The 26,098-nt window shown below is 54.7% G+C and overlaps 1 protein-coding gene and 1 long non-coding RNA gene across 21 annotated transcripts in view; both read right to left on the bottom strand.

Moving 5' to 3' along the window:
- The window catches only part of CASZ1 (castor zinc finger 1), a 156,556-nt gene that overhangs the window by 79,700 nt on the left and 50,758 nt on the right, over positions 1-26,098 (bottom strand). The gene's annotated exons all lie outside the window — the stretch shown is intronic.
- On the bottom strand, positions 72-20,563 carry LOC309639566. The gene is made up of 3 exons (XR_014251748.1): positions 4,080-20,563; positions 1,986-2,333; positions 72-1,711 (listed from the first exon to the last, which is right to left on the bottom strand). It is a non-coding gene; the product is annotated as an uncharacterized lncRNA (long non-coding RNA).

The raw sequence follows: 26,098 nt of genomic DNA, 5'->3' as shown, positions 1-26,098 counted from the left end.
AACAGGTTTCCACAGAATGCCCAGGCCCACCCCAGGGCATAAGGTGGCCCACCTGCAGGGCATGGGGCGGGGGGAGGGGCACAGGTGAGCAGATGCACAGCTCAGCCAGGGAGTTGGGCCATGCCCTAGGGTACAGCTCAATCCCTATGCGTCCAGGAGCCTGTGGCACTGCAAGACAAGGACCAGCATTACAACCAAAATTCTAAGCCAAACTGCACACAAAGAGCATGGGGGATTCTGGCAGGTCTGGAAGGGGCACCTCCAGGGTCCAACAGCCCACAGAACACACTGGAGTCAGCTCCCCGCCCCTCAGGGAAAGGCAAATCTTGGGAACATGGGCAGGGCTTCTTGGTGGGGTGAGAGGAGGCAGCAGTGCAGAGACAAGAGTCTCAATACAAGTCCTCTGACTTCATGGCCAAGAATTATAGCTGGCTGCCACCAAACCAGGAGCCAGACTCCCGCTGGTCCCCACGGCCCGGAGACCCCGCAATCTGGTGTGAAGAGCTTGGCTCTGACTGCAAGTTCTGAACCCTGATGGGCATTGATAGGCACGTCATCTGGCCTCCCTGAAGTCGAGTTTCCTTATCCATCAAACGTATGCAAAGATAGTGCCGATCTCGGAAGACTGGGGTGAGGATCTGCGGACGCAATGAGTGCAAAGCTCTTAGCAAAGTGTCTACACATTTTCTGTGTGCAAAAAGTGGTGGCAGTTGTCATCATCATCGTCACCATCATCACCTAAACACCTCTCTAATTGGGATACGGCACCTGGGATTGTGCCTTTGGAGCTGGTGATGGCAGAGAGACTGAGGAAGCTCAGAAATGTCTAGAAGAGGCCTTGCCCGGCACACCGGCTAAAGCAGCTGACGAGGGCCTAGAGTTCAAGGCAGGAGGGGAAACCAGGATGACTTGTGACAGTCACATTTGCCTATCAAAAGTATACATTCACTCAGCTTTCCATGGGGACTCATGCCCTAATATGGGCCCAGCAGCTTTCTGGGTTATTTCGAGTGTGTGTGATAATGACTCCAGGCTTTGTGTCTGCTGCCCCCAGAAAACCTTCCATCTGGGGAAAGGGATGACGGCTGGCAAAGACTGAGAAGGGCACAGGGAAGTCCAAGGTCAGAGAGTGTGCAGAAAGTAGGCACAGATGGGTAAGCCGAGGGGAAAGGAAGAGCAGGAGGCGGGAAGAGTGGGCTGACCCAGGGGTCAAGCCGAGAGAGGAGGGACAGAGAGCTGGGCAAAGCCAGCCAGAGCTCCAGGACACAGGTGGGCACTGGACCACTCCCAGCAGGACAGCAGTGGGGCCTGCAGCCCGTCTCGTCACCCACAACGCCAGTGGGGACCCCTTTAGTACAAGGGCCAAGCTGGGCTCCTGGGCCCTGGGCAACCACTCGATGCCTGGGGGCCCCTGGCTCCTGGATTTATTTACATATAAATGATCTTCTGCCCAAGCTTGGCCCATCAACTCCAGGCTGCACAGGGTTAACTCCAGATGGAAGGGCTGGCTGGCTTTGCCTTCACTCTACCTCAATTTCTACTGCTCCCATCACCTACCTCCCCCACCCCCTGATCTTAGGAAAAAAACCCCATCAAAATAACTATTTTATGTCTCCAAATATGCAGATCATTTTCTTTAATGAAAGATGCTTGACGTCTCCGATCCAATTAATATGCAAATGCAGGAGAGGATTTATTTGTGACATTCTGTCTGGGTGAGAGAAAACAAAAAAGGCCTGTTAACCAAAACACTAATTGCTGTGACTGATTGTCACATATCATCATTTTCCTAGGATCTCCTCCATCCCCAGCTCTCAGGGAGCCTGAAACCAGGACTTACCCACGAGGCATCAAGGAGAAACAGGGCGACCAGCTACCTGGAGGCGTGGCCCCTCCCACCAGAACTGTGTCTGGGGCCAATGAGGGTGGAGGCTCTGACTGGTTTCGGTCCCACAGGGGTGGTCCCGACCATCTACAGAACTTACCAGTTCATCTCCCTTCCTGCAACGCACTTCACCACTTAGGCGCTGATGTCCAGACCGGAAGGGAAGAGGCCTGGTCTCTACTGGATCTGATAGGCCAGGGGAGGCCTCAGCTCGCACACCTTCCTGCCCCGTTCCAGGCCAACTGCTTTTTTGCCGCCTGCTCCTACCTGCTAGGAGCTGGAGGCCCGCCAGTGTTCCAAGAAGGAGAGAAAGCCTCTTTGGGTGCTGTTGGTTACTGCCCTCCACTGCCTCCTCCCTCACTTCTCCTGCTGTTTCATCTTGAGGTCCTTGCAGCACTTGTTGAGAGAAGCCACCTGGGGAAACTGAGGCATGGCATGGCATCCTCTCCTTAAGACGACACAGGGACTCTATGGACATGTTTGAAGACGACCAGGGACCCCTTGCAGCTGGGCAGATACCTGCATGTCACCCCCAGGCCCCATGACTGCACTGAAGTGGGAGGGTCAGCTGTCACAGCCTCATCTCCCTGAGCAGCTCAGACCCCTCAGTAGGACCACGGGGTCTCCTTTAGGGAGACAGGGGAGGGGAGTGAGTGTTGATGGATATCTTTGTTCCCAAAAGCCAAGGGGGAACTGGAAAAGATATGTTTCGCTCAAGATACCGGGCATAGGACAAGAGGGTTCCGGGTGCCACACAGCTCCAAACTCAAGGCCAAGGGGCAGAAGAAGATCTGCTAAAGCAGCTTTCTTTTCCACACAGGGGCCAGCGGACAAGAGGAGACTAGAAGGTACAGACTTAGGGCCCTAGTAGCTTGGAAGGCTGATCCCTTACCACTTGAGCACAAACATTCTGGGCGCTCAAAGAAGGCCTCTCTACCTCCCTGTCTCCCCCGTGGAACTCCCCAGAGATTCCAGACACTGAAAACTGGGGGCTGGGGAACCAGTGTGGCAAGGCCAAGGAGCCATGGGGGTCCCTGAGCTCCTCTGTGGGTGCTGGGCCCAGCTGAGGGCACAGTGAGGGCTCTGCATCTTTCAGGAAAAGTCACTGAAGGTCAGCGAAGCAACAGCAATCTAGTGAACACCAGTGCACATCAGCCCAGGGGCCAGAGGCTGCCCCCAGGAGGGCCATGGTGGTGGTGGGAAGGTGGCCTCATCCCACTGACTCCCATCTCAGATGTCCCCAATCTCCTGCCCTGGCCCAGCTGTCTCCCTCTGGCAGCCCCACCACGGCCTCCAGGGAGAGCTGGCGCCAGGGCAGCACAGGGCAGACACTCTCCCCCCCAGAAGGCCTGCCCCCGCACCCCGGGAACAGGCTCAACAGGATGCCATGCGGGGGAGCTTGGAAGCCTTCCGGGAAGAGTGCAGCCCTGGCCCCAGTCCCGCTGGGAAGGAGGTGAGCCGGGTCCGCCACTCCGTCTGCGGCTCACCTGACTTGCGCCCACAGCGGCTGAGCACCAATGGGGTGTGTGTGGGTGCAGACGGGAGGCGAGCATCATGGCGCCAGGAGCCAACGGGGGAAGGGTGGGCGGCTGGGGAGTGGCAGCAGGTTGGCTGGCCAGCTGAGCGGTGCTCCGGCTGTAAGCTCCAGGTGTGAAGGCCCCACCCCCAGGCTGGGACCAGAAGAGAGGTCCTCATGGAACACTGAGCCTGTCTTACGCAGCCTGGAAGTACCCACTTTCCCCAGCCTTCCTCGCCACCGTTAGCCGATGAGAGCAGGCAAGCCTTGCTCCTACTTAGCTTGTGCCCACCTGCGGGCACTCACAAGCACAACCTATGGGGCACTGGGGTTCAGGGAACGTTGAGATGGTCCCAGTATGCCATGATTTTGAGCCCCTTTAGAACCAACCCATCTGTACACTAAAACCTCCCATAAAGCAGAGGAGTAAGTGGCTGTGGCTCTGAGTGGTCTATCAAAGCCAGATGCCCGCCCCCACCCCACTACCTCCTCCTCCCCCTGGTGCCAGCCTGGGGCAGCACAGGGCGGCCTGGGCTATGGGAGGCGTGGTGAGCAAGGTCGGGTGGGGTGAGACCAGCTTCCTAGCACTGGGCAGAGAGGCCCTGTGCTTTGCAGGGGCCCCTTCACAGCTTAGAGGGAAGGCCCAGACCCCAGGGCATCATATTGGAGGCTCCCTACCTCCTTCAGTCTTCCTTGGCCCTCCTTCCCCGTGGTACGGCTCCTCCAGGACCAGATGCCTAGAGAACACGTCCCATTGATGCATTTCCACCTAATTCCCTCCCACAACCTGGCTGCTCTCACAGTCAGCTTTACTCTGGCCATCTCAGGTGGCACTGCCTCAGCGTCATGCACCCCAACCCCAAAGCCCTCCTTCCCCTGGACCCTGGGGTTCTCCCTAAGTCCAAGCCACACGAGCACGGGTCAGCCCCCAACTCACACCCAACCTTGCACCTGCCCAAGTCTCTCTGTTCATTCCAGTTCTGGTGGGGACAAATGTAGAATCTGTTTCCCAAATCCAGGACCTCGGAGCTCTTTCTCCATGGGGTACTTTCAGAGAGCTGGAAGAGTTCCCCCATCTTTGCAGAAAGGGGTGTAACGTTAACGCCACACCGGCTTTAAAAATACCCCAGCATACAATCCACAGGGTTAGAGCAAAGGCCACGTGGTCAGCGCCGGACTATAAATAACCAGCCAATCACATCCCAGAGCCACAGCCCCTCCCCAGCACCAAGAACCTTTCTGAGGAAATCAAAGTGAGCACAACTGTTACCAAGTCACTACTAAAATATTTACCAGCCTGGCGAGGTGCCGAAGGTGCTTGGCACTGAGTGTTTGCTTATTTACAAGGCTGTTTTAAAGGGTAGAAAGCAAAATAAGGTAACCTGAGCTATTAAACCAAGGGGGCCAGGTGGTACCTACCAGCTGTCAGCTGTCCCAGGCACACAGGGAGCTGGAACAGCACTGGTGTAGATTCCCCCCAAAATGGGTCAGAAAAGGGAACAGACAGGCCTTGGTGCTCTGGATTATCCCAACCAGCAGGGGCGGGGGCTCGGGCAGCGGGAGCAGAGAGAGTGCCACAAGTTAGAGGTGCTTCTCCTCCAGCTGCCCCTGGCCTTCTGCATCCTCACTCAGAGGGGCAACCTGGGACACCGCCCTAATCCAGAGGTGGGGGCCTCTGGTAGGGAGAGGGGAGGCACAGAGGAAGGCAGGCCCCCAAAGATGACGTTAGGGGACACACGGGACCTGAGAAAGAGAACGCACTCGAGTGTTCTTTTCGTCCTCCTCTTCCTCTTTCTTTGAAGTTCCCTTGTGGTTTGAATTTAATTTTGATTTTCTCAACTTTAGCAGATTGAAGTTGAAATAACCTACAAATTACTTAATGTGTTGTAAATCTGGGGGAAGTCAGGAGTAATGGGGACCACATGTTGGCAGGAGGAAGCCCACCGAGGGCTGAGGGGAGGCGGCCCCCTCAGACACGCAGGTGGCTGTCCCAGGCAGGGACACTGAAGCCCATGCTCCCCTGGAAGGAGGGGGCTTGGGCTCCCCCAGGGGAAGGGGTAGGATTCCCAGCTGGCCAGGGAGCCCTGGATGGACACAGCGAGAAAGTGTTAAGACGGTGGACGGACCAAGTCGCCGCCCGGGGCAGCCTGGTGACCGCGGACGGGGGCAGCCAAGTAGGCCGTGTGCCAGGCGCCTGCCAGGCCCCTCAGCCGCGCCAACGCCGCAGCACTGGCCCTGCTCCCCTCTGGCCTCGCGCTGCATGTGTGTGGCTGTCAGCTGAGCTCCCACCTCCCTTCTCCCCCCTCCCGCCCTCCCTCTTCAGCAGATTTCTCTCAAGTACTAAGCCATATGGTTCCAGTTAAGCTCCATATTTTTCCTTGTCGATTGAAGAGACACACTTTCCTCTTTGCCAGACAGTTTGCAGATTGCTCTGTTGGCTCAATTTCTTATTGGATTTCTCAAAAAACCTGACATTTTAAATTAATTTATAGCCACAACAAAAAGAGTTCAGAATTTTAATGGTGTTGTAAGTAATTTTTAGGTAATCCACTCCAGATTTTGATATTAACCTTTGAAACTGGAGTTCATTCAGCTACTATGTTACAATAGCCAGTCAGATTCCAGGCCTGGGGGAGGCCAGGCTGGGGTAGGAGGCAAAAGCAGTGTTCCGGGGACCCCATTCTGCCAGGAAACCCCAAAAGGGTGGTGCCTGGGGAATCCTGGACCGGTGAGTGACAGTGACAATGGGGCGGGCAGGGGATGGCAGGGGCTCCGTAAGACAGCAGGGCAGGTGCTGGAGAGTAAATGTGGCGGCAAGGGGGCCTGCTGAACATTCTAGAAGGACAGGCAGGACTCAGCAGAGGGCAGCATCCCCAGGTCCATCAGCAGCAACAGCAGGGCTCAGGGTACGCGTGAGGCTCCACCTCAGCGCGTCAGGAAATAACAATGATAATAGTAATAATAACGACGACAGCTAACATTTGCTGCGCACTCACCGTATGTCAGGCAATGTATGGAGTGCTGTACACGCATTATCTCACTGACACCTCAAAACCACCTATGGGGGACTTCCCTGGTGGCGCAGTGGATAAGACTCCGAGCTCCCAACGCAGGGGGCCCAGGTTCGATGCCTGGTCAGGGAACTAGATCCCACATGCATACCGCAGCTAAGAGTTCGCGTGCCACAACTAAGGAGCCCGCCTGCCGCAACTAAGACCCGGAGCGACCAAATAAATAAATAAATAAATGTGTAAACTTAAATGAGAAAAACCCCCAAAAACCCCCACCTATGGGATAGCTACTATCACCACGACTACTAATACTAATCATATTAATTGTTAACGTTTTTTGAGGGCTTACCCCGTCCCAGGTATTAAACGGTAACAGAAACCATGTAAAGAAGATACACTATTCTTATCCTCATTTTACTTAGGAGGAAATGAGGCTCAGAGAGGTGAAGTCAGGTCCCTGGCTCGCCTCACACCTTGTTTCTCCTTTCACAAAATGCTACAAAAGATTTACTGCCATCATGGTCCTTCTGGCTGGAGCTAGAGGGAGGTGGTGTGGTCCTCCGGGCTGGCCAGGCCAGGGCCTGCCGAGGATGCCACCTCTTCCCTGTGCTGCCTTGGGCTCGGCTGAAGGCTGCACGCCAATCCGGACAGAGGAAACTCCGGGCGTGGGGAGCGAAGCCCTCGCCAGCGTCTTTACTAGGCTCTGGCACTAAGCGGCCCCTGCCTGGGTACCGTGCCAGCTTACTACAGCAGCAGAGTGTTAGCATTCCTTTCCTGCAGGAGCTTCCAGGGCACCCAGGAAAGGAGATGCAGAGATGGGGCCCCGGCCAAGGCCGTCCCAGTCCCTGGAGGGTCCTCACTCCAGCAGGGATCCAGGGCTCTGAAGGGAGGCCAGAGAGAGGCTGGACAGGGCTGCCCTGAAACCAGGGGCTGTCCTTGGCCTTCTCCTCATCTTGGGGGCAAAGGATTCTGGGGGTTAGTCAGCCCCTGCCAACCCACTGAGATGTCACGTTAAATGGCACCGGGTGGGGCCTCAGGCCAGATTCTCTGCCATCAAAGCAGGGACAAAGGAGAGAGTAGATGGCCGGGAGGAGGACTGGAGCGTCACCGGAAAGGTTTTGACTTGAATCGCTTTGGAAGTGAACAGAGCCTCTGAGCACGCGAGTGAGAAGGACTGAGGGCTGAGTGAGGGCAGCGGGGGCACCTGTGGGAGCCAACGTCAAGCCTGCAGCCTATTAGGGAGGGCGGAGCAGGAAGAGCACGGGCGGAGGGAGGAAGGGGCCAGCAGCAGCTCTGGGCCGGGCAAAGCTGGGCAACCAGGGTGTAAGGCAGAGAAGTGGCTGCAAGACCACGACCCCGTGTCTTTCAAGCCTGGTCTACAGCCCTCAGGACAGGAAATGGCCCAGGGAAATGCCTACTCTGGCTGGGTCATCCGTCCATCTATCCATTCACAACTATCTGCCGTTTGCTATTCTGGGTGTCAGGTTCATGCAAGGCCTTGCAAGTCCAGAAGAAAATCCAGCCTCCCAGAAACTCACAGACTCAAGAATCTCAGCCCCTTTATCCCCAGGGCCTGGTGATGCAGCACGGCCCAACAGTGTCCGGGATGACGCGGTCCCAGTGCCCACTCTCTGAAAGGTTCTGCTCTAGGGTCCCCTTCTTTACTCCCCTCAGGCCTCAAGTCGGATTTCTTGACTCCATGAGTGAGACAAACCTCCCCCAAGGTGCTGGGAACCATGATGGGAACTCTGTCCCCCCGACACTTCCATGGAGAAAAGGAGCCTGAGCTCTCAATTTCAGGTGCCCGCAGCTCTGAGCAATGAGGGCTGGGCCGAGAAGCTGGCCTTCACCTCCTTCCTGATCCGAGCTCTCAGGAGGGCCTGGCAGCAGCTGCCAGGCTGCCCGCTGCCATGCCCAGACCGTGCCCGTGCCCAGACCGTGCAGACCTCAGAACCTGTGGAGCCTCTGGCTAGCGGCCAGACACCATGTATGAGTGCCAGGGGGTGGGGGGCACGCTCAGGCTTTCCATGCCCCCGGCACCACGCCAACATGTGGAAGGTTGAACTCACCCCTGGCGGGATGCCACGTGCCCAGGGAGTGGGCATCTGCTGGCACGGCATCGTATGAAGAACGAGGGGTTCCGCCATCGCCTGTCACTCTGGGCTCCCCCTGACACGTCACGGGGGTACATCCACTCCTGCCCTGCATGGCGTGGTGCATGGGGGCCCTCAAATGTCCCCGTGGCACCATGCCCACCACATACCGCGGGCCATCCCCACTGGCACCGGGCTGCACGTGGAAGGACCCAGACACTCTCCTGGACTCCAGCCAGGCTCTGAATGGCTCTCCCCGCTGGCTTGAGGCCATGAACTGGGCATCTCTGGGTTTGGGCCCATGGTACCATCTATTCACTATAACAGCCCATAGGACTTCCCTCCCTCCCACTCTGCCCACAGACAACCACGTTCCATCATTTTATGGACCACAGGAAAACGCCAGAAGCCTTCGCAAAATGAGTTGCAACGTGCAAACTATATGTAAAAATTAAAATGAACATCCTTCCCCTCCGGTCACTGGGACAATCCCATCCAACTGATTAAATTTTCATTTGTGTTCCAATTGATGAAGCAAACCCCAGAAACTTTCTGAATTGTTTCCCTCCCCAGTTGTCTACTGGCCTCTCGCTCTCTTTCCCAGTCTTTCTTTCTTGGCTTTTTTTTATTTTTTATTTTTTATTTCCCCCTCTTGGTCAGGTTAAAGCGCTCCTGAGGGGTGATTGACGGGGGTTGCCATGGAGACCCTGGCTTGAAAAAAAGCCTCGTTAGTTGCCAACTCTGTGTGTTGTTGTTTTACAACTGTGACCGACCGTCACATGAGAGGGGGGACAGCTGGGGGCCGGGCAGCACAAAGGGGAATGGCTTTTTAATGGAGTGCCTGGCCGGCGCTTGAAGACTCAATAAAGAGTAGCTGGTGAGTCCCCTCGCTGGGCCCGGCCCAGCACACGGGGGCCGGAGGCCCTTTGTTCCTCGGGAGCTGGGATGGGAAAGTTGGGAAACCAGCCGCTGAGGGGTGAAAACAAGAGGCCTTCCCCCACCGCTCACCGGACAGCTATTTTCTCTCACTCTCAGGGTGCCCGGATCGAGGGGACAAAACCCAGTGTCTTGGACAGGCTGCCATGCTGGGGGACCGGGAGGCAGCTGGGGGAGCGGAGTGGGGAAGCAGAGGGAGGCGGCAGGCCCGCCTCTGGCTCCTGCCCCTCCACGGCCCTCAGCATGAAGGCAGGTGGCCGATAGGAAACTGGGCCGTGCAGGGCGGGGGCAGCCAGAGCCCAAGCTCAGGACGGGCCGAGCCCTGATGGAGCCAGAGGCTGCGGGAGGGTTTTCTGGGGGAGGACAAGGCTCTGCAGGAGAGACTCACGCCACGGGCCAGGAGGAGGCTGGTGCCCACAGAAACGGGCTGCCGGGTGGTTCCTGCCCCTCTCCCAGGCTGCCCATGAGGAAGGACCCCACTGCTGTCTCGCCCCATGGCAGCTCCTGACGGGCCCTGCACCCAGACAGAGGCCAGAGGAGCCAGGAGGAGGTGCTGACCGAGGCCAAGAACTTAGCCCTTTCTGAGGCCAGAAACCGAGTGCCAGAGCAAAGGCTTTTCTCTGGCCCTGACCAGAGAGAGAGAGAGGAAAAGAGTGTAGCGGTTCTCAAAGTGTGGTCTGCGGGCCTCTGGGGTTCCCGAGACCCTTTCGTAATACTACTAAGACGCAATTTGCCTTTTTTGCTGTGGTGACATTGGCATTGATGGTGGAAAAGCAATGGTGGGTTAAACGGCTGGCACCCTAGCACAGATCACAGCGCAGCGCTGGCAATCACCACGTTCTTCAGTGCCATACACTTCCAGTTAAAAAAAAAAAAAAGCCATATTCACTTAAGAATGTTCTTGATGAAGCTATAAAAATTGTTAATTTTTATGAAATCTTGACCCCTGAGTACGTGTCTTTTTAATATTCTGAGGGATGAAAAGGGAAGTACACATAAAGCACTCGTGCTGCATCCCACAGTCTAACGCTTGTCTCCAGGAAAGCACTTGGGTGACTGGGCTGAGGCTGAACTGGCTGCTCTCTTCACAGAACCCATCTTTACTCGAAGGAGCGACTGACAGAAAAACTACGGTTTTTCAGATTTGAGTATTCGGCAGACATCTTCTCAAAAGTGAACAAAGTAAGACTGTCACTTCGCGGGGGTAAAAAACTGACAATATTTGTTGCCAGTGCTAAGCTGAGCTTTCAAGTGAGAATCAGACTTTTGGAAAAATATTTGCCACTGTGACTCTGACAGCGTCCTAAAAACTGAACAACTGACAGCGTCCTGAAACGGAACAACTTTTCTGATGAGACAGGTGATGACAGTAATGAACATCATTTTTTAAAAAAATTAATTAATTAATTAATTAATTTTTGGCTGTGTTGGGTCTTCGTTTCTGTGCGAGGGCTTTCTCTAGTTGTGGCAAGCGGGGGCCACTCTTCATCGCGGTGCGCGGGCCTCTCACTATCGCGGCCTCTCTTGTTGCGGAGCACAGGCTCCAGACGCGCAGGCTCAGTAGTTGTGGCTCACGGGCCTAGTTGCTCTGCGGCATGTGGGATCTTCCCAGACCAGGGCTCGAACCCGTGTCCCCTGCATTGGCAGGCAGATTCTCAACCACTGCGCCACCAGGGAAGCCCCATCATTTTTTTTTTAAATGTCGTGTAATGAAATGTGTCAACATTTGGAAGATCTGCCTTCCTCAGTGAACCAGTATTTTCCAAATGACCCATGCAAGAGGTTACAAAATATCACGCATGCGGGAATGATTCATTCAAAGTGCAAGACAGACCAATGGGTTTTCACGTAACAGTACACAAGTTCACTGATGTGGTCTCAGATCCCACACTGCAGCTAACCTTTGAGAAACTATCACTTGGCGAGTTTTAGCATAGTATCAAAGGAGAATATCCACAATTATGTGCAAAGGCTATTAAAATAGTCCTCTCTTACCCAGCTACACATCTGTGGGAAACTGGATTTTCTTCATAGGCTAATGTAGACAATACATCAGCAAGGACTGAATGCAGAAGCACATCTGAGAGTCCAGCTGTCCTCCGTTAAGTCAGACATTAAAGAAACTTGCAAATATATAAAGCGATGCCACTCTTCTCACTAAAATTTTGTTTTGGAAAATGCAGATATTCTCATGAAAATATGTTCTTAATGTTAACATGTAATGGATTTATCACCGTTATCTTTTTTTTACCGTTTTAAAAATTCAAGCATAGGGCTTCCCTGGTGGCGCAGTGGTTAAGAATCTGCCTGCCAGTGTAGGGGACAGGGGTTCGAGCCCTGGCCTGGGAAGATCCCACATGCTGAAGAGCAACTAAGCCTGTGCACCACAACTACTGAGCCTGCGCTCTAGAGCTTGCGAGTGACAACTACTGAAGCCTGCACCCCTAGAGCCCGTGCTCCGCAATAAGAGAAGCCACTGCAATGAGAAGCCTGCGCACCACAGTGAAGAGTAGCCCCTGCTCGCCGCAACCAGAGAAAGCCCGCACACAGCAACGAAGGCCCAAAGCAGCCAAAAAAAAAATTAAATAAATAAATAAAATAAATAAATTTATTTAAAAAAAAAATTCAAGTATAGTTAATTTACAACGTTGTGTTCCTTTCAGGTGTATGGCAAAGTGATTCAGCTGTGTATATATATATATATATATATATATATATATATATATATATATACACACACACACACACACACACACACACACACACACATACACACACACACACATATATACACATCTATTCTTTTTCAGATTCTTTTCCATTATAGGTTATTACAAGATACTGAATATAGTTCCCTATGCTGCAAGTCCTTGTTATTTCATTATCTTTAAATGAATTAACATTGATAAATACATTTTCTAAAATTTCTGGGTTTTAATTTCTAATATGGAAAGTATCGATCGCAATAACCCACATACGCCAAGGCTCTTTGGAATCCTCAGTACTTTTTAAGAGTGTAAAGGGGTGCTGGACCAACAGTTTGAGAACCACTGGCTTGGGGCAGTGGGAAAAGAGAGAAAGAGGGCAGAGAATATGCCATTGTCGGGCTCTATGGAGCAGGGCTCGGCAGGGATAAGTCTCTGCCCTTGCAGCTGGCCTTGGACTGGGTGAGGGCTGCCTGCTCAGCACTGCCAAGACATTTGAGGAGAATTACACATCACATCCTATGGCGAGAGATGTAACAGCGGGCAGGATGGTGACTGGAGAAGGCAAAGGCTGAGGCAGGGTGAAAAGGTACTGGCAAATATTGAAGGAACCACCCAGAGGCCCTGGAGGAGCAGAGGGAGAGTGAGAGAAGGCGGCCAGTTTCGCCCTTGGCTTGAGAGGCCCTAGCCCCGTGGGGTGGCAGCCCAGAGAGGTAGGCGAGGTCATGGGGGCCTGAGCCCCACTGCCCCATCAGAACGTAAAGAGGAGCTGGTGGAGGGGATGCCCAAGAATTTAGAGCCGAACAGGGATTCTTGCCACCAGTGTGCAATTCACAAGATGCTCTGGGCCCCTTCCCAGGGACATGTTAATTATCTTCCCCCACTGGTCCCCGTGGGCAACCAGGCTGGAAATGAGCAAAGGCCGGCTCCAACTCACTTTGCTCTGTTCTGCCTGGGAAAACCAGTGGTCCTCAGCCCCAAGCTTGGCTCTAGTGCAGAGATGTGGAATTTTCCAGGAAAACTTCAGAATCATCACTGAGAGGGGAAGACATTTGAAAACTATCTTGAAGAGGAGAAAGAAAAGAAAGGGCAGGCCAGGCTTCCCAGGGATGCCTAGGACCCCAGGGCTGGGGAGGCGAAAGCGGAAGCTATGTGTTTTCATCTCATGCACAGAGTCCCCAGAACAGCACTCAAACTTGACCTGGGGCCCCAGGTCATCCCTTCCTCCTGGGATTTGAAGCTCAGGGACCCCCAGGCCCTGTGGCTTCTGCTGAGAGCAGCATCTAAGAGGGTACCTCTGGACGTCCAACCAGCCGAATGTCTACATCGAGTCCCTACCACCTGACACCCCAAGTGGAGGCTCAGGGTGCAGCACCCTACCAGACACACCTGCACGCCTTCCTACCCCACAGACTGCACCGAGAGCCGGCTTTGTACAGGCACCAAATTACATGCTAGGAGTCCGTCAGGGACGATGGCAGAAGCCCTCCGCCCTCACTGGTCTCTGCTCTTAGAGAAGTAACTGGGGACAGTGAGACAGGTGCTAGGACTGTGAAGCTGTGTGGACACAGAGAGAGAACGCTAACTCAGTCTCGGGCAATCTGGGAAGGCTGTTGGGAGGAGGTGGCATCTGGAGGACCTAGTAGAAGAGATAGTACAGTATAGGCAGTCGGAGCCTGGGCTCCAGGGACAGACTTGGGTTTGAATCCTACTTCTTAGCTCTTGATCCTGAACGTTGGCCCCCTCCTCTATAAATCAGAGATGTTATTAGCATCTGCCTCATAGGGTTGCTGAGGGATTAAGTAAAATAATGCAGGTAAAGAGCATGACATGGGGCCTGGCACATACTAAACACTCAATAAATGTTGTATTTATAACCACGCAAAGCTATATTCTCACTCCTGACAGGTCCACCCTGGTCAGACCCCCCAGACCAGCCCGTACCAGGTGGAGCTGCCGGCCCAATGCAGAAGCACTGATAGACCCCTGGCCCTATCAGCCTCAGCCCTGACCCTCTCCACGTATATAGGGAAGAGGAGGAGGGATACCCCCAGAGCATAGTCCAGCAGACGACAGGCAGAGGCGGCGCTGCCCACCTCTCCTGAGCCTGTGGGGTGCTGAGCACGACTCAGTGCTGATCTTGAGCAGTATCTTCCAGCACAGAAACTCCAAGTCACCTGCCTGGGAAGAAGCAGTGGAAGAAATCCCACGGCCATGCCCTCCCCTGGAAAAAAAAAAAAATTCTAGGAAACAAAATACAACGACATCTTTTTATTTTGTTTTTTTTCGGTAATTATACTAAAGATGAAAAACTCATAATAAACATCTCCCAGTCCCCACCTGCTAACAGTAATTATAATAGACTCAACAATAAATGGTAAAGCAGGGCAGAGCTGCATCTCGGGAATTCTCTAGGGCATGTGGATTAGCTAGGAAAGCCTGAATGATTAAAATACACTAATTAAAATTTTGTGTTCCTTGGTAACTCGTCTGCCTGGGCCCCTGGTGTTGGCAAAATGGGAATTAACGTGACAAAAGCAACACAGAGGGTTTTTGTTTTAAATAAAGAAAAAAAGAGAGAGAGAGAGAGAGGGAGAGGGAAGACCTATATAAACAAGTTAGACACCAGGAGAAAAGAAAGACGAGGTGGTTTCTCTCTTTTTGTAACTGGAGCACCAGAATGCTTGGGACAGGAAAGTGTAAGAGAGAGGGTCTGGGTCTTGGAGGGGAGGCCCTTTGCCTGCCCTGGGGTCCTGTGGGGGGCAAGGGGAGCATGTGTCCAGGGGTCACTGTTTAAAAATAATTACTGGAGAGAAGAGGATGGGAGGGGGAGAAATGGGGGGCAGCAGGCGCCCACCCAGTCCGGCTTTCCAAGGGCATTCCTCCAGGGCGGGCCACATACCCCCAACTCCCCGCCCCACGGCCAACGGGACCCTGGGAGGACGCAAGGGAGCTTCTACCCCATTGCAGTTGCACAAAAGAAATTGAACACTTTTGAGTTGCCCTTAGCAACCTAATTGCATCAGTACATTGCACACAGGAGCCAAAGTAACTGAATTTTGATGAAAAGACGGCGGTAATTTACGGCATCACAAAATTAGTTGTCATGGCGACGGGTTAATTACATCTCAAATTAACAATGCAAGTGTGGTGAAATTAAATATAAATCATATTTTCTGCATAAATTATAGGGGTTGATTAGACCGGGGCTCTGGGAGAGAGAAAGGTTGAGCCGCCACGGGCCCCAAGCTGCATTCTGAGCTGACGAGAGAGGCGCCTGCAAGCTCGGGCACGGATGGGGAGCTCTTGGAGGGGACGGGGGACCAGTGGAGTCAGGCACCAGGGCTGCCGGGGCTGCCTCCCTCTGTTCCCGCTGCCACTCTCAGGCTCAGCTGGCTCCACGCAGCGCCAGGGCTGTCCCCAAAGTTTGCTTCTGTTTGGATCAAACTTTGGATGGGGGAGGGGGCGGGCACGCAAGAAGGAGGGACGGCGGCTGGTGCCTCTTAGCTTAGTGCCAGGGACAGAAGTTCTACCTTCACCCATCCCAAGTGACTCCCGGCTTCTGTGCCCTGAGCCCTCAGAGAACCCACCACAGATGGCCGGCTTAACCCTGCTCTCTTCAGTTAAATGGGGTCAAACGGTTTCTGAGTCACAGGCATCTGCCTACCAGGGGACAGGCCCCCTGCCACATGACAGGCAAACAGCACATGGTCAGGGCTGCACCAGGTGGGCAGGGTGCATTGTAGGTGCCCAGGGTACCCAGGGGCAGCAGCTTACGGCCTCGGGTGGCGGCAGGCACATCTGGCTGAAGGATGAGCTTTTCCGGCTAGCCAGCTCCGATCAGGCAACTACACTACTGACCTCACTCCCTCGTAGCCAGGGGCAAGACACTGTGAACGTGCCTTCCTTGAATGAGGAAGAATTGCAGAGAGCCAAAGGCCAAAGAGACCCCACAGAGCACTATGTCTGGGCCCTCTGGGGCTCTGCCTGGCACTACCCTGCCCAAGTCATGGGAATACTGAAGAGGCCACAGCTGGAAAGTGGAACGTGCCCCAGATGCCCTAGCCCTGGTCCCACCCACCCGTCGCTGATGGGCAGTGCTGGCAGTACTCCTAGGCCCTGACATGGAGCACTGCTGGACCAAATTCAGCTTGGTCAGGCCAGGCAGCCTCACCAGAATGCCCAGTCAATAAATGCTTCAGAAGCATGCCTCTCTCCTCACGTTCCTGGCCCTGTTTCTTGGGTTCTGGAGAACACAGAGGAGAACCCCATTTGCTACCCGGACACAGGTATCATGAGGCAATAGACCAGGAGTTACAAACTTTAGTGAGCAGTGAATCACCGGAGAAGGTCACTAAACCTGTAGAGTCCTCAGGCCCCTGCTTCGGAGATTCTGATTCTGGATCTGGAGGGACCCAGAATCCAAGTTCTTAACCTGCTCCACCAGGGAATCTGATGCCGGCAGTCCCAGGCCCACACTTAGGAAGCACCAGCAACTCTAGTTATTAGTCCCATTTTGCAGATGAGGGAACTGAGTCCCAGGGAGGTTAAGTCACTTTTGAAGACAGGGCAGAGCTGAGATTCAAAGCCACCTCTGAGTTGTTACCCATCCTGTGCAATGCCTTCTCAAGGCTGTGTCAGGCACCTTGCCAGGCCACGTGGGAAATAGGGACCATGAACCACAAACTGGTCCCTGAGGGCTACACGGCCTAGTGGAGACACAGAGTGTCAAGCAAACAGCAAGGCCCAGCATGCCCAATACATCACTAAGGGACAGGGACATGGGAGCACGGGAGCAAAGGTGGGGACAAAGGAAAGGCAGGGGCCAGTATGCACCGGCAGCCAGCCCAGGGTAGGAGGCGCTCCCTCAGGGTCCCTGGGCCGGCTGAGTGTCCAGCAGGGCTGTGCCACACTTCACCTGGCCCAGGTGGGAGGAATTTCCTGAAAGGCTTCTGCAGAGAGATGGGGCGAAGGAAGGAAGAGAAGGCCCTTGGTGGTCCCCCGACCACGGAGGTGCATGTACAGCTCATGAATATTTTAGTGGCCATTTATTTATCCCTGCACCATCCAGCTGCTGGGGCCACAGACCCAAGGTGGATAAATATAGCCCCTGGGCGATCAATGAGGCATCCGCTCCACACCGCCCCCCCGCTCCCCCCGAGCCACATCCATTAGGCCCCTTGTTCCCACAACCTGCTGGCTGGGCACCTTGTCCTGCTCAATTGGTTTCCGATTTTCATTAGCGGTGGAGGCACAGCCCCGCTCCAAGTCTGGGCGTCCCCCTCACCCTCCTAGGCCCTCCCTGCTTGGGCTGGGCATGGAGCCCGAGGCTGCCGTCAGCCTGGAGGGGCCTTTTCAGAGAGCCCAGCTGACCAGAGTGGTGAAGTAGAGATGTGCAGAGCCCAGCGGCCAGACCTCACTTCCCTGGCTGGCCACTGCGCAACGCAGAGGGAGGTGGGGTTTCCCTAGGACTCCGCCCCCCATACCAGGGCCAGCCGGCAAAGGCGACGTCGTTACAGAACACTGGGGCTCTCTTTTGCTCACCCGGAAATTTCTGGGGGCCTCCAACGCCTTACACCTGGGGGAAGGGTGCCAGAGAGGGAGTTCCATTGGCTGTAGCGTTGGGGTTCCTGAGGCTGCCACAAGGGGACCCCTGTTCCCCTGGGCTGGAAGTTACATACAGGCCACCCTGGCCTCCTGGCCTCCAGGGCCAGGCCTGGCTCCAACCTACCATCCAAAGGAACAAGAGTGAACTGCTGCACTGTCTTTCAGGGCCTCAGATCAGACTGGAAGGTGTGACCAGTTCCCGGCCTCTGCTCCTCCTGCCAGGCTGAGGACATCTCAAGCAGGCTGCGGCTCAGTACCTGGGGGCACTGTGTCCAGCCAGGCAGTGACTCCAGGGGCAGTCTCAGCCCTGACAGGGGTCCTGCCCCCGCCCCCCTCACTCATTTAACAAGTAGTTCCTAAACACCACCACGTGTCAGACATTGACCCAGGGGTACAGCTGTGAAAGAGGCAAAGCCACCCAAATGCCCTGCCTTCAGGAGGTTTAGCCTTGGCGGGGGTGGGGACAAATAACTAAAGAACTAAAGAGTTCTAGAGGACAATAAAACAAGGGACATAATAGAGAGTTACAGAGGAGAGAGGTGGGGCTACTTCAGCAACCTCTGAGGAGGTGACATTTGAACCAGAGATAAGTGAATGGGCCTTCCGGCTGAGGAAGGTGGGAAGGGGGGTGGGGAAGGTCTCAGTTCCAGGAGCTGACACAGGGGAAGATGCCAGAAGGAGTACCCACAGACTCCCTTCCTTTGGTGCCAGGTGGCCAAGGGCTCAGGCCAGTGGCTAGCAGGACAGTGCCCCTTGGCAGGCTGGTACAGCATCAACATGGCCTGCGGGGGGGTAGGAGAGGAGAAAGGACAATGGCTGGCAGAGGACCAAGGGCACGAGGCCACCTGCCTGCTGGCTGTGAACACAGGCCCCTCCTCCAGAGCCACTGCCAGGACACAAGGGAGCCCAGCCAGGCCTGCATGGGGTCCTGCCTGCCCTGGGAGCTGCAGGGCTATGGGGTGACCAAGGGCCAGGGCTGTCTTCAGCCCCTTGACTCCGCCCTGAGCCAGCTCCAGAGACTAGGGCCTTGACTCTCCCGTCCATGTCCATTCACAGCGAGGACACAGAGGGTGGGGTGGAAGGTGAGAAGAAAAGATCAGGCATAAATCGCAGAGGGAGATGAAGAGGGAGGCAGGCCTGTGCCTTTAAAAGAATTTTCATTTAAAGGCTCTTCTCTCTTCCACCATTTCAGTGATCTATATGCAAATATGCTAATGAATGCAAATTAAGACACCACTTTTAGTCCCAATTTAATAGAAAGCATTAAAATACCATTTTTTTTTCCAAAAAACTCCATATGCATGAAGGAAGGATTTTTTTTTTTTTTTTTTTACTTTTCACTAAAGTCACATTCCTGCAGCTATTTTATGCTGTCAAAATGTTCTCAACAAGGGGAGATTTGACTGGCTTCTCTGAGAGCCAGTCATAGGAAGCTCAGGCTCTGCTTCTCGTTGAGTTTTTCTTTTTCCTTTCTTTTTTAATTTTGGGGGGAGAGGAAAGAAAGACAGAAAAAAACAACAACAAAACAGGACACCCAAGAGTCTTTCGAAGGGCGCTTTTATTTTCAGGCCAGGCACCGATCCCCTCTGCGTAAAGTGTGTGTTAAACCTACAGCTGCGGGAGATGCGCGCGTGCGATCTGGTTGGGTGTGCTTGTGGTCACTCCTGCTCTCTGGAGCGGGTGCAGACGAAGCACACGGGGCCATTCTGTGTGTGCCACTGGCAGGAACATCCTCCCGGGGGCCTGAACCGCCTGGGAGGACAGTGCCCTTGGTGAGGGTGCAGGAGGGCAGGCGGGCACCAGAGCAGGGGGTGGGGGGGTGGGGGGGGTGGAGGTGGGCGCGTGGCTGGCATGGCCAGTGTGGCCCATTTCAGCACCCAGCCGCACATTGAGGGCTGTCTATTTTCACTGCATTCGCTGCTCTGTAATTAAACTCACTGCTCCCACTTGGGCTAACAGACCTTTTCCAGAGGGCGCCCCCCACCCCCACTGGGCCCATTCCCCCTTCTCCCAGCATTCGTGGCCACTCTGTCTTCCCACAGACCCTTCAGGAGACTTCAAATCTTGGATCTGAATGAAGGGCCCTTGTCAGAACAATGGCGCCAGCCCTTGAACTGCGCTGCAGCCCACCCCTCCCCTTCCTCAGGACCCTCTCTTCGGGGTTACAGTTCCTCATTAGACCTCAGTACTCCAGCACATGCATTTTGCCAGCTCCTCCACTGTTCCCGGCCTTTCCTTCCTGGCTGAAGCTAGTCAGGGCCTGACCTCCGGGAAGTTGCAAGGTGCTCTGATCCCAGCCGGGTTCCTCCCAAAAGGGTGACAGGCCTCTCACAGGGAGAAAGGGGCAGGGCAAAGGCAATCCTGCCACGTGGGTGTCGCCTTCGTGGGCAAGGCTCAGCCACGGGTCACAGCGAGTTGCTGTTTTACAGTCAGGGTGAACACCGACCACCGCCAGCTTATGGGGAAGGGCCTAGGAGCTTGTCATGTGTTGGTTCATTTACTCTTCTCAGTGACTGCACAGACGAGAATGACCAATTCCAAGTCACAAATACAGAGAAGCAAGGCTCAGAGAGGTGAGGCCACTGGCTCCAAGTCTCACAGAAACGGTTGCCGAGGGGCAGAGTGAGGTCTGTGTGTCTTCCACACTCCCAGAACGAGCTGAAAGTCAGGGGGCTGCGCCGCCCACCCCAGTTTGCCCCCCCACCATGCATGAGGAACCCCAGCTGCCCCACTCGGGGCTTCAGCTCCCCATCCGTAGAATGGGAGAGGGCGGGCACAGCCATCCACGGCTCCTTCTGGCTCCATCTGTTCCCGACTGTGAAACAGATGGAAGAGAAACAAGGGTGGGGTGGGGGTCTCCCTGAGCCGGGCAGGGAGGCAGACTGGCTCCCCAGGGCCGCCCCACACTGCGGTAGAGGCCCTGCAGGCAATGGCCAGGAGGTCAAGCAGAGCTCAGGCAAGCGGGGAGACAAATTGAATATTGGGGGTAGAAGGTAATTAAAGAAATCAGAAAAGTACTTAGGTTGGGCCTTAAGGAACGAGAGCAGAAGCCCCACTCCACGGAACTGTTCAGAGGAAAAAGAGCAAAGACAAGAAGAGAGAAGACCCGCTGGCGTGGGCCCCGAGGCTCGCAGTGGGTGGAGGGTGGGGACTTGGGACAGACACGAGGGGCACAAGCTCCGACTCCCGTCCGAGGCCTGGAGCTCGGGCTCAGGGTGACGGGAAGGGGCTTCGCACACGTTTCTCCAGCGAAAATGCAAAGGCAGGAGAGGAGAGCAATGCTGAGCTGGCAGGACAGGGCTCATCTAGCAGAGCCCACGGTGGAAAAAGAGAGATTTAGATATTTACGGGAAATACATTTGTTGGTGCCAAATGCCTGGTTTTACTGTCGGGGGGGAAAAAAACAAACCCAACCACTGAAACTCGTCCTCAACTGAGAATCCGCACGGAGGCAAACGATTTCCCCATCAAACCAGTTTTATTGGATATAAATATCTAATTATTCGTACCAGGCCCTGGAATGCCAGACATTTTGCAGCTTTTACAACATGTGTAGGAGTCTTTATAAATGACATATATACACACATACACAAACATATATATAGTTATATATTAACAAATCTGATTTGAATTTCATCTGAATTATTTTTTGCTTAGTGGGTAGCTGTTTTTTTTTTTTTTTTACAAACCCAGAAAAGCTAGAATGTTTTCGGTGCTGCTCACACCCTCTTTCTGTGGGGGCATTTTATGAGCCTTAATGTGCCTGACCCAGAAAGCTCCGGAGAAAGGGACCCCCCCGCCCCGTACCACTCTGCAGTGACCCACACGTTCCCCCCACCCCCCCAGGGCCATTCGGAAATGCACACGTACTCGCTCACAGCACTTTACAACCACAGGACCCACGGCTGCACGTCAATACCTCACACGTGACACAAACATGAGGTCCCAGACAGACACACAGAAGTACTGACTTTTCGAACGTAAAGCACATATTCCCCGGGCCAGCGTCCACAAGCCATGGATGACGACAAAGCGCTGGGCAGAGGGGGCGGGAAGGTGGGAGGGGGAGGAGGAGAGAGGGGAAGTTGTCTTATGGGGAATAACGTGAATCAGCCTGTCATCTGGAGACCCATCTTCATCTAGAATTAATGCACTAAAGTTCTTTTGTTTTTCCTCTAAATGGTTTTAAAGAGACAGTGGATTCTCAGCCCGGACATGGCGGCTCGGTGCGCAGCCGGTCCAGCCTCCGCAAGGGGAAGGAATGGGCAGCCGATTCTAGCCAGGCTGAGTCCGTTACCTGCCCACCCCTGCCCCTGCCCCAACCTACGGCCACTGTGCTTTCTCCCAACTCTCCCAACTTTCCAACTCGGTGGAAAGAAGTTTAAAAATCTCTGGCTTTCACGGCTCCGGACCCAAAGGCTGTGTTAGACAGAGTGAAGAATGCGAAAGCCCTTGGCTGGGCAGGATGAGGGGCGGGAGAGGAAGAGGAGTGGGTGGGCAAGGACTCGAGACCTCTGAGCAAGGTGCTAGGGCTCGCGCCGCGGGGTGCAGGCTGGCAGCAGCCCCCTGGAGGCAGTGCTAAGACAGCAGTGCAGTGAGCCCCGCAAAGGCCTGAGTTCCCCAAACGGGAGCCCCCAGGCTGCTGAAGCCGAGGGCACAGGGGTGGGGACCGGGGGAAAGGAGCTTGGGACCAGACAATCCAGGAGGACCCTCGGGGAAATCAGGGTCAGGGGAAGCTGTCCCTTGAGGCCCAAGGGCCGAAGGAACCATTCTAGCTAGAGTGGTATTTGGAGAGACTCTAGCCAGGGGCTGGCTGTCCGCACGAGAAGGAAAACCAACCACATGTCCAAATGCCCCCCACCCAGACCTACAGATTCACAGGGAGAAAGGGCTTGAGATTAAGGAGGGCCCCGGGCCTCCACCGAGAACCTTCTAAGAATGCCCACACATCCTCTGCTCAGAGACCCGCACTCAGGGGGATGGGCTGGGGGCCGGGGGAGCTGAGAACAAACAGCAGCAACAGGAACAGAGTTGAGCCATTTCAATTATTCATATGCCAGATGGATTCTTTTCCTGCCTTTTTTTTTCCTATAAAAATAAGCAGGGAGGGAGAAGGTCTTATGACCGTCTCCAAAATGGGAGAAGGAAGGGGAAACGGAAGAAAAAAATAGAAATCAGGCCCCCCCATTCGTACCTACCCCCTGCCCTGGAGACCCCCGATCTCCTGACAGGAGGGCAGGAGGGACGGAATGCCCTCTGTTGGGCAGGGACCAGAGGTGTCATTTAGTTTCTCTATGAGCAGAGAGCAAGAAGCAAGGAAAATTGTCGAAGAAAGGGAGGGTGAGAGAGAGACAGAAGCACGGAGCATGGGGTGGAGGGGGGAGGCAGGCAGAAGAGGGTTCCGACCTTCTGTGAAGGATATAAAAAATCCAGCTGCCTCAGGGGACACCCAACTATCTAGCATATTGCTGTTAAAATGTCTGCAAAATTTAATACACTTGGCATGCCATCTAATCAGTCCTTGGAAACTCGGGCACTCTCTCCCTCCTATGATCAAAGCGCCTCAGAACTTCCACCTATGGGATTCCCACCCCCACCCGTCCCCCCCATTTTAGATGAAGTTGATCCCCCCCCTTATAAAAACAGCTGCTGTGGCTTTTAGGACACATTTCATCCTGAAGTTCACCCAAGGTCTAGAATCTAGAAGGAAGCAGAACAGCAGGGAGAGCCGGGGGTGGGGTGCTAGCTCCAGGACTTTGGTACCCAGGTTTCTTCTCCTTCTTAGCAGGAGGGACGAAGGGCAGGCATGCACTGACAAGGTCCGTGGTCCCGAGATGGGCAGGCAAAGGCTGCTCCTTCCAGGGAAGCTGGCGAGAGTCTGACAGCTCTTATTTAAATAGCTGCCCAGCACACAGAGAGCTGCGTCCTCACCAGAACACAGACATATGCCAGTGTACCCATGGACACACGCCCAGCCATGTGCTCCATCAAGCCACCCATTGTCGGGAAACTTCTGTGAACCCCACAAGATTCCGAGGCTACTCCAAGTCCCCAACAGCCAGCTAGGAAGTTTCCAGGTTAGCCCAATGATGGCTGCCTGACCTTCTACCCCAAACACAGCAATCAGAGCCCCGCATGACCTGGATACTTTGGCAGGTCACCTGACGCTTAAACTTGACAGAGACCTTGTAGAATTCCTGAATGGGACTGGAAGGATTGATCCCCCCAAATCTGCACCCTCCACCCAAGGAGAGCTCTTGCCAAATCCTCTCTGTCCTTTTTCTTGATTTCCTCACCTCTGACTGACCTTAAGTCTCAGGTGGCCTTAAATAGGCCTGGAGGACCCTAAGAGGCTCAGGGAACCCCAGAAAGCCTGTGTCATGCTAAGGTACAGTGCTTCCTCAACAGGCCAAGACCGGGGAGGACCCGAGCACTGCATCTGCAGGGAAAAGCCGCAGAGGCCAGGGACACAGAACACAGGTGGCCCCTATGTAACTTCCCTGCCCCTCACCACGCAGGTGGGAACAGAGGCAAACAGGTGAAGGCGATTCAAGGGGGTGTGGGCAGGGCCAGCTTGCTGGGCGGGCAATCCACGCAGTCACACAGGGCCCCACGCTCAGAAGGGCACGTGCTTGGTTCAATGCCCTACAGCTGCCATCGTAAAATTCTTAATTTTAGAAGGAGGGGCCCTGCATTTTTATTTTGCACTGGGTCCCGCAAATTATGCAGCTGGTTCCGGGTGTGGGTTTTGGAAGATCAGAGGACCTGGGTTTGAATCCCAAGGCTCTATCCCCTAGAAGCCAAGTGACATCAGAAAAGCCACTAATTATCTCTGGTTGCAGGGAGCCTCGTCTATAAAGTGGGGGTGATCACGCTGCTCTCAGGGTGGCCGGGAGGACCAGGAGGGTAAAGCGGGGAGAGAGCTTGGGGAACACGATTACACGCTCCTATTCAAATACAAGGCGTGCTGAGCGGCAGGGGAAAGCACGGCCTGTTGGCGTTGGTGGTTGCTTCCCACACCCCAGGGATGACCTACTCCACTGTGGCAAGAGGTCTCCTTCCAGAGCAGCATAGCAGGGGAGCCTCTGGCGGGCCCAGCCCTGCTGTCCCCATTCACAGGTGAAGAAACTGGGACAGAGTCAGCAGCTGACCTGCCTGTTGTCACAGAGCTGCCTCCAGGCAGGGCGATGCTGAGGACATACTGTTCCTGCTGTCCAGGCTCGGCCTTGGCCGCAGGACACTTGAGATGGGGACAGTGAGAAGGAGGTAGGATTTGGAAAAGGGACGAAGGAAAGGCCTCTTTACGCTTCGTCACACACACGCGCGCATACACACATACACACGGCAAAATTAAAGCTGAGAACTTGGTTAAAAAGAAAACTCCTACCCCTGCTCCGTTGAAACTTATTTTAGGGCAGGAGGTAATTGCCAAGGACCCAAATAAAAAGCCAACCGCAGGCTGTAAGTGGCTCCAAGTCTTTAATTAGACCCCAAGAAAAAACAGTGGCGAAAAGAAAATGAAAGTAGGCGAAGGCTCCCGGAGGAAGGAATATGCATGTGGTCTCCTCCCTCCCCTCAAGTCCAGTGGCTTCAAATGAAGGCTACCCTTGCCTGTGACGGGCATCAGAGTGTGCCCTGAACAGGCAGGCACTGCCCACTGTGGGGGCTGGCACGGAGCCAAGAGGGCACTGTACACCCCGAGCAAGGGCCAGCCCTGGTCCTGGGTCCTTCTCCCAGGGCCTCCCTATGCTCCAGCCCACGGAGGCTGGCCTGGGGTCAGAGCGCCGTGGGCCAAGGGGAAAGTGAGCTACCAGCCCTGCCAGCCCTGCGGTCAAGGCAGCAAGGAAAGGAGAAAGCTTTGGGTGTGGAGTGGACTCTGCCCCACTCAGAGATCTGCCCACTGAGCCACAAGGCCCAGCTCCTTGGCCGCTGACCAACCTTCCCACTCAGGAGCACTTTCCCCACTCCCTGGAGCTGTCTTCAGGCTGCGACCCCTCTCCCCAGCCCCTCTCCTGGGCCCGTGTGGAGCTAGCTGGGTGGCTCTGAGATCCTGTGGGCAAAGCAGGCTTCTCCCCGCAGGGACCCTCCTAACCAGAGGTGCGCTCTCAGAAATCCTCTGGGTGACAAGTGGCATGTGGCAGAAACCCCCAGCCGCTGTGCCATTCCACCAAGGCAAGGAAAGCAAGGAGGCACCAGCCACTCCATGACCCCCTCCCAAGTCCCCATCCGGCCTCTGGCCTTTGAAGAACACAGGCGACCTTGGACTAAGGGTGGGGCTGGGAAGAAAAGGATACGCCATGCTTGGGAAGGTGGCGGCCAGCAGAGGGTGGGTGTCCAAGCTCTTG

Source organism: Balaenoptera physalus, assembly GCF_965194825.1.
Source record: "Balaenoptera physalus genome assembly, chromosome: 1".
NCBI classification, from domain to species: Eukaryota; Metazoa; Chordata; class Mammalia; order Artiodactyla; family Balaenopteridae; genus Balaenoptera; species Balaenoptera physalus.
Note: the sequence above shows the minus strand (reverse complement) of the source record. Positions and strands in the feature narration are given on the sequence as shown.